Source organism: Hydra vulgaris, chromosome 08 (genome assembly GCF_038396675.1).
Source record: "Hydra vulgaris chromosome 08, alternate assembly HydraT2T_AEP".
Lineage (NCBI taxonomy): Eukaryota > Metazoa > Cnidaria > Hydrozoa > Anthoathecata > Hydridae > Hydra > Hydra vulgaris.
In genome coordinates this window covers 30,928,247-30,935,000 of record NC_088927.1, presented here as the reverse complement: position 1 = coordinate 30,935,000, position 6,754 = coordinate 30,928,247, and the positions used below count along the sequence as shown (strand labels likewise).

General features: G+C 27.6%; 1 long non-coding RNA gene across 1 annotated transcript in view; it reads left to right on the top strand.

Moving 5' to 3' along the window:
• Window positions 1-5,737, top strand: part of LOC136084286 (uncharacterized) — a 6,081-nt gene extending 344 nt beyond the window's left edge. Inside the window, exons 3-5 of the long non-coding RNA XR_010640451.1 lie at window positions 25-171; window positions 5,311-5,397; window positions 5,620-5,737. This is a non-coding gene — a long non-coding RNA (uncharacterized LOC136084286). The remainder of the gene's footprint in view (window positions 1-24; window positions 172-5,310; window positions 5,398-5,619) is intronic.
• The last annotated feature ends 1,017 nt before the right edge of the window (window positions 5,738-6,754 follow it).

The following is a 6,754-nucleotide window of genomic DNA, read 5'->3' as shown; positions in this document are numbered from 1 at the left end:
TTATTACTTTAAATTTTGTTTTAGGAATTGTATAGTCGATCTTATAGCAATGTAGGTGTCATTTTTGCATCCATACCAAATTTCTCAAACTTTTACACTGAAGAAAGTTTTAATCAAGGAGGCATTGAATGCATGAGGGTTCTTAATGAATTTATTTCTGATTTTGATGAAGTGAGATATATTTTTTATTTTTGATGAAGTGAGATTTTTTAATAAATATTATTTTTTTATTATTATATTTTATATCATATATTAGTATACATTTTATATATACACATGACTAGCATACATTTATAGTATTTAAAGTTATGTGTTATTTTATTATATTTGAAAGTGTTCAATGTGTTATGTTAAATTAGTAATTTTAACAATAACATAGGATGTTTACTTTTTTTTTACTAATTCACCTCTTTAAACTCCATAAGATTTCTATTCAACACACCCTGGTATAACATGATCTCTTCCAAGATTGTTTACATGTTCATGCAAGGCATCATACTTCTCGCTTCTTAGTGTGTTTTGGTATTTCTGATGAAAGCAAGATGCTGCCTTCAATTTTGACACATGCATCAACAGCACAGAAGTTTTGTCTTACTGAATGTCTATTATTGTAAAACTGAGATAGTGTAACATGATTTCTAATCAGTGTTGCATGTTCAGGGTTGTGCACCGATTGATTATACAAACCACCGTCACCTCTTGGAAAAAAAAGTGGATAAACCATAGAATCTAAGATGGTTGACATATTTAATATAATTTTTAGAGGATGACCTTTTATATATGTTTTTTATAACAGCTTCCCTGGAAACAGGTGGAGAACCATCTTCACCTACGAATACAACTTCATTATGTGAAGGCAGGTTATAACAATGTTTATTTTGCCCTTCAAGTAAAGACATTTTTACAACTGAGGCTAATCAACCTTCTATAGCTGTTCAATGAGTTTATTCATCTACTTCAGCCATGTTTTTAAATGCAAAAGCATATTGGTTCACTAAACTAACTACAGTTTGCAAATGAAATATTTAATCACATGAGCAAAGAGTATTGCCACATTGTTGCTTTCTAAAATTTACTGCTGCAAGTGGTTCATATATATACAGTTGACAATATGTCGAGGGAATATCTTGATCTGACCTAAGATTACCTAAACAATAAAAAACTTGATCACATTCTAAAACAGGTACACCCATGATTCCTAGGTTGAACCACATTAGCTGTAAATGAAGCAAAAGAAAGACCCGCATTATAATTTCTAATATATTTAAAAAAATTTGTATTGGAATTATGATCTACATAACTCTCTAAATATAAATCTTGTAAATTTGCTTGTTGCTTATGGAAGTGATGAAAAAGCTAAAGTAAAAAATGGCCACAAATAGAATGTAGATTACGGCATATATTATGCTAACTTTTAGGTTTACAATAAGATTGCGTTCGTATTATTTTTTACCTGCCTCTACAATTTAACTCATTAGTTTAACACTAATAAATTAATTTGCTTAATTTTTATTAATAAATAAAAATTAAACCAATTTTATAAAAGTTTTCAAGATCATTTCAAAATTATTATATTTTAATTTAAAATTTATAATATATCATCCATATGTTTTGTACATTTTTTTATTTTTTTACTACTTCCAACAAAATATTTTTTTCTATTCCTAATTAATTTGTCTTAGAGAAAATATAAATACAGAGATGTATAAAATTACTGAAGTATACGCAGATTGGTGTATATAAACATGTTAACAAATAACAATCTTATTTATTTTTTCATGTCATTTCCAAAATAACAACAATGCAACAAAAAGCTGAATAAATATCTATATAAATAAATAAATACCTATAAACATGATAAACTAAAAAAATAAACTATATATGTATCAAAGCATATATGTATACAAATACAAACATAGTCAAATATAAAAAAAATTCAATTCAAAATGTAACAGTTTAAAACAGTGTTAACTGAACACGGTTTAGTTAAAGAAGATGGGAGAATAACTAATAATTGTAACTAAGTACATTAAATAGTAACTAAGCGCATTAAATGTTAAATTGGAGTATTGATATAAAGATAAGTGTCTTTAAACAAAAAAATTTACGCAAAAACTCATGTTATATAACTTAATTTTTTATTTATGTTTTTCACTTCCCCAAGGCCAAGATGGCCACTCCAGTCGAGAAGGCTACTTTGTGGTTATAACCTTCTCTCATTTCTTTAACTCCAAAACACGATGTATATACACACATAAATTTATAAATTACATGCCTGGGAGTAAATAAACAAAGCCAAATATAATATAATTAGTAAAGCAAACATTATTTTTTACAAATTTTACAACAGCACGATTTCCGGTATTGTTCTAAAAAAATCTGTTGAAGTATCCACTGAGAGAGTTAACTAGCCACTTTCTACAAATGAATATTACTGTACTATCAGTTTATGATATATTAATGTACTGTACTATCAATTTATCATTACTGTGAGTAGCAGCAAGTAAAAATTTATTATTATAGAAGCATCTGTAAGTTTGCTTCTGTAATAATAAATTACTAAGTGCTAAGTTAAACATAACAGCAATGACCTATTTTGCTCTGATGTACCTTTATATCAAGAATGTGTTTTTGGAAAAAGCAAGATTTGAAGATTGAGGTTGGTTCTATTTTACAATACTGTCAAAGGCCCTTTAGAATTTTGTTTCAGACCAAAACAAACTATAAAAGGGTCTGTAACATAGTTTATAAACTTACTGCATGCTTACTAAGACTATGTACCCCAGTCTTTATATAAGTTTATAAATTTATCTTTACATTTATTATAAATTTATGTTAAATGTAAAAATTATATTTATAAATTATAAAGATTACTTTAATAAAGTAAAAATATTCTTCATAACTTGTTGTAATTTTTTTTCTGTAGGCTATGCATATACTAAAGGTGTAAAAGTACAGTTTTTTTTTTTTTTGGGGGGTGGGGGGAGAATATATATACACACCACACTTAAGACCTGTTCTAAACAATCAAAAGATGATTTTTTGATTGAGCAATAGCTATTACCTCATTGCTTTCAAATAATAAGTATTTAGTAATAGTAATAATAGTAATATGTATAAGAGAGTTGTTGCACTTATAATGAGATATTAGAAATTTTTGAATAAAAGGCTCAAAGATCTTGCTAATGAAAGTAAGATAATTGGATAACAGTTAAAGGTGATCTCTAAAGATTTTAAAATTATGAACCTCTAAACTGTTATTTTCCAAATTTAATTAAGTAATTATTAAATAGTTTTGAAGTGAGTTGAGAGAACACTTTTGTAAGGTTTTCTGGAGAACACTTTTATTAGATTGACAGAAAGTTTTAACCACAATCAATAGAAGTATTTTGGTAAGAAATATTATCCCAGCCACAATCAGTAGAAATATTTTGATGAGAACTTTAGCAGCTGAAGTATTAGGATATTTAGCAATAAATCATCTGGTTACCTGGAATCACTAGGAGATTGTGATCACTTTAGGTCAAGAGATGAATTTAAGTTTTAGATCCAGGTGATTATATAAGAGATGCAGTTTTTGTCAACTTAAAGACCATTACAAAGTAAATCACAGAAGAAACTCGAGTTTTTTTGTAAGGTAATTGTCAAAACTGTGATGATAGGGTGAATTTAATGAAGAAGTACAAGATGAAAGTTATAAAAGTTTCTCGAAAACAAGTTAATATGTCCAAAAGATTTAGAATGACTTTTTTTAACTTTAGTACGAGCAAGATTAGTGTCACTAGATTCTAACTATTCAGTGTGGTGACTATCATTAGTCACCGATGATAAGTTACCACTAACAACAATGATGAGTTATAACAATAACAACAATAACAGCAGGTGAATAATAAAATGAATAATTTGATCAAAACTTACATTGAAAAGATTGGTAACAAGAGTGATAAAGAACAAAGAAAAAGGTGATTAACTTGGATGGAGTTTGACTATTGGAGTATTTTGTGAATGAGAGGATAATAGTTTAAAATTAAGATCTGAAAATCAGCCAAATTTAAATTACTTTTATAAAAAACAAGTAGGTCTGGTCAATTTAGCAAGAGGTACGATTTTACAGATGAAAAATCATTTTCAACGCTACAAATTTTTGTAGATAATAGATTGAAACAATTTACTGGTAATGATGGTTTTTATGTTTGATGTATTTAAGTATACTTAGGTATAGTCTTAGTATATATTTATAGTATACTTAGTATATATTTTAAATTATTATTACTTAAGTATTAAGGTATTTTAAATTATTTGAGATTTAGTTTTAGTCATAGCTAATTAATTCAATAGTGCTCGGTTGCACCCTAAACCTAAGCATGAATGCTAATATGCACCCTAAGCATGAATGCTAATATGCTCGGTTGCACCCTAAGCAATCAATCTGCAAAACCTTAATCCTGCTAATCAACTCAAAACTGTAACTAAAAGTCACTTATTTGACCTTGACAATTCACATCAAAACATTTACAACAACACTTTTCATGACTGTTATTACTTCAACAACTGTTGATGTTATTAGCTGGTAATACTTCATTAACTAGTCTCTCTCTGAGAGCAAAGAAACCTTACAGCTGGTCTCAGAACAGCAGGAAATATTACTTTTAGCTGGTCTCAGAACAGCAGTTTACATATTCAGTTTACATATTCATAATGAGTATTTTTATAGAGACCATGGCTCTAACTTTTTTTTAATATTGTTCACCTCATAAAGGCCGAGAGAGGGCCGCTACATTTTAAGAGGCTGCTTTTTGTGGTTGCAACCCTCTCTCAACTCTTTAGCTGTGAAACACAAACCTTGACGAACAAGGCTGCTGCGTGAAGAAACAAGTTGAGAAACAAGTTTTACTTTTACCTGACATGAAATAGTTTATAGAGAGTTTGGTTTTTTTAGTTATTGCCTAAGCAAGCAAGGCATGTGCCGTGTTATACTGCTTTATAATTTACCAGGCCAAATGATCCTTACTAGACCAGTTCTTTTTAACCATCATCATATATATTTATTCACAAATATACATCACTTTTGTTGTATATTTACCCATTCTGTTACATGTGCTGAGTTTTTGTTTTGTTTTGTTTTGTGCCCTTTGTAATATACTGTTGGAACTATTTTGAACTTCATTATCTATTTTTTATAGTGAAAAATAACTTTTTTTAATTTAAAACCTTTTTACTAATTTTTAAGTGCAGATACTTTCTGTATCTAATTATTTATTTTTTGCTATGGATTGTTTTTAAACATAAATACTTATTATGTTATTTCAGGTACTTTCTGAACCTCAATACTTACTAATAGAGAAAATTAAAACAGTTAATAGTACCTACATGGCTGCTTCAGGATTAAATGATGTGGTGAGTTTTATTTTTTAACATGTACGAGAATAAGTATTCAAAAACTTTTCAAAAAAAGGTTTTCTAACTGTAATCACTAATAATAAGGTGGTTAATGTCCTTCTATTTTTGTAGGAAAGAAAAATCTAAATTTTAGTTAGATTTGGCGCTGCGCTTTCCTACATAAAAAGAACTATGGTTGGACAGCTTATAAATTATTATCTCAATAATATTTTTTATTAGTCTTGCATCGATGATCAGTGGCAACATCTGGTTACTCTGGTTCAATTTACATTGGCAATAAAAAAGAAGTTAGATTTGTTAAACGAAGAATCTTTCAACAATTTTCAATTAAGAATTGATGATAGCAATTTTTATGAATTAAATTATTTAACACTATAATATTTGACAATCACAAAAATATTCATTAGTTTTACAAAATTATCCACCAGTTTTTTAAAAATATTCACCAGGTTTACAAAAATATTTATCAACTTCACAAAAATATATATCAACTTCACAAAAATATTCTTATATGACACCATAATAAAAATGGGCTGTTTTAATTTTAATTTTTTTGTGTGTATTTTTCTTGAATATGAATAGCTCATGGACCTGTTGTAGCAGGTGTAATAGGTGCAAAGAAACCTCATTATGATATTTGGGGAAACACTGTGAATATAGCAAGCAGATTGGACTCAACTGGAGAACCAGGAAAAATTCAGGTTTTTTGTTATTACTGTTTTATTATTTATTTATTATTATTAGTAATATTTATTTATTATTATTACTATTTGTTTCTTGTTGCATTATAGGGTTTAGTTGATTAAAGAATTGAATTCTTTTTTTTTTTTTTAAAAAAAACAGTTTTGTTTTTGCTCCATTGTTTAAGGTTTAAAAATATTTGTAATAAGTCCTATTTAAGATTCTGTCAATCGGATTTAATTAATTTAAGTTACCTTAAGTTGAGTTTTTATAAAGTACCATAAACTGTGGCTAAGTTTATTTCCCAAACAAATTTTTAGAAATTTTTTGATCTGCCACTTTTGTAGCAAACATAATGTTAAACATAAGAAAAGTTTTACCCAAAAGCAAAGTTTTTTACTTATTTTTTGGGTAAAACAATTTTTAAAGAGAAATAAAATCATAATTTTTGTTATGCAATCAATTAAGTGTGCGTTTCATTCCTAAATATTATTTGTTTGAAAAAGCAACAATTAAATATGTTCTTAGCTTAGCTTTTTATCATTTTTTTATTTTTCTAAAATCCTATATAATCTAAAGAACATTTTGGCTTGGGTGCTGCATCTTTCCATCATTCAACTAGGGTCTTGAATCATTCCACCATTTCACTATGGTGTTGAATCTTTCTATAATT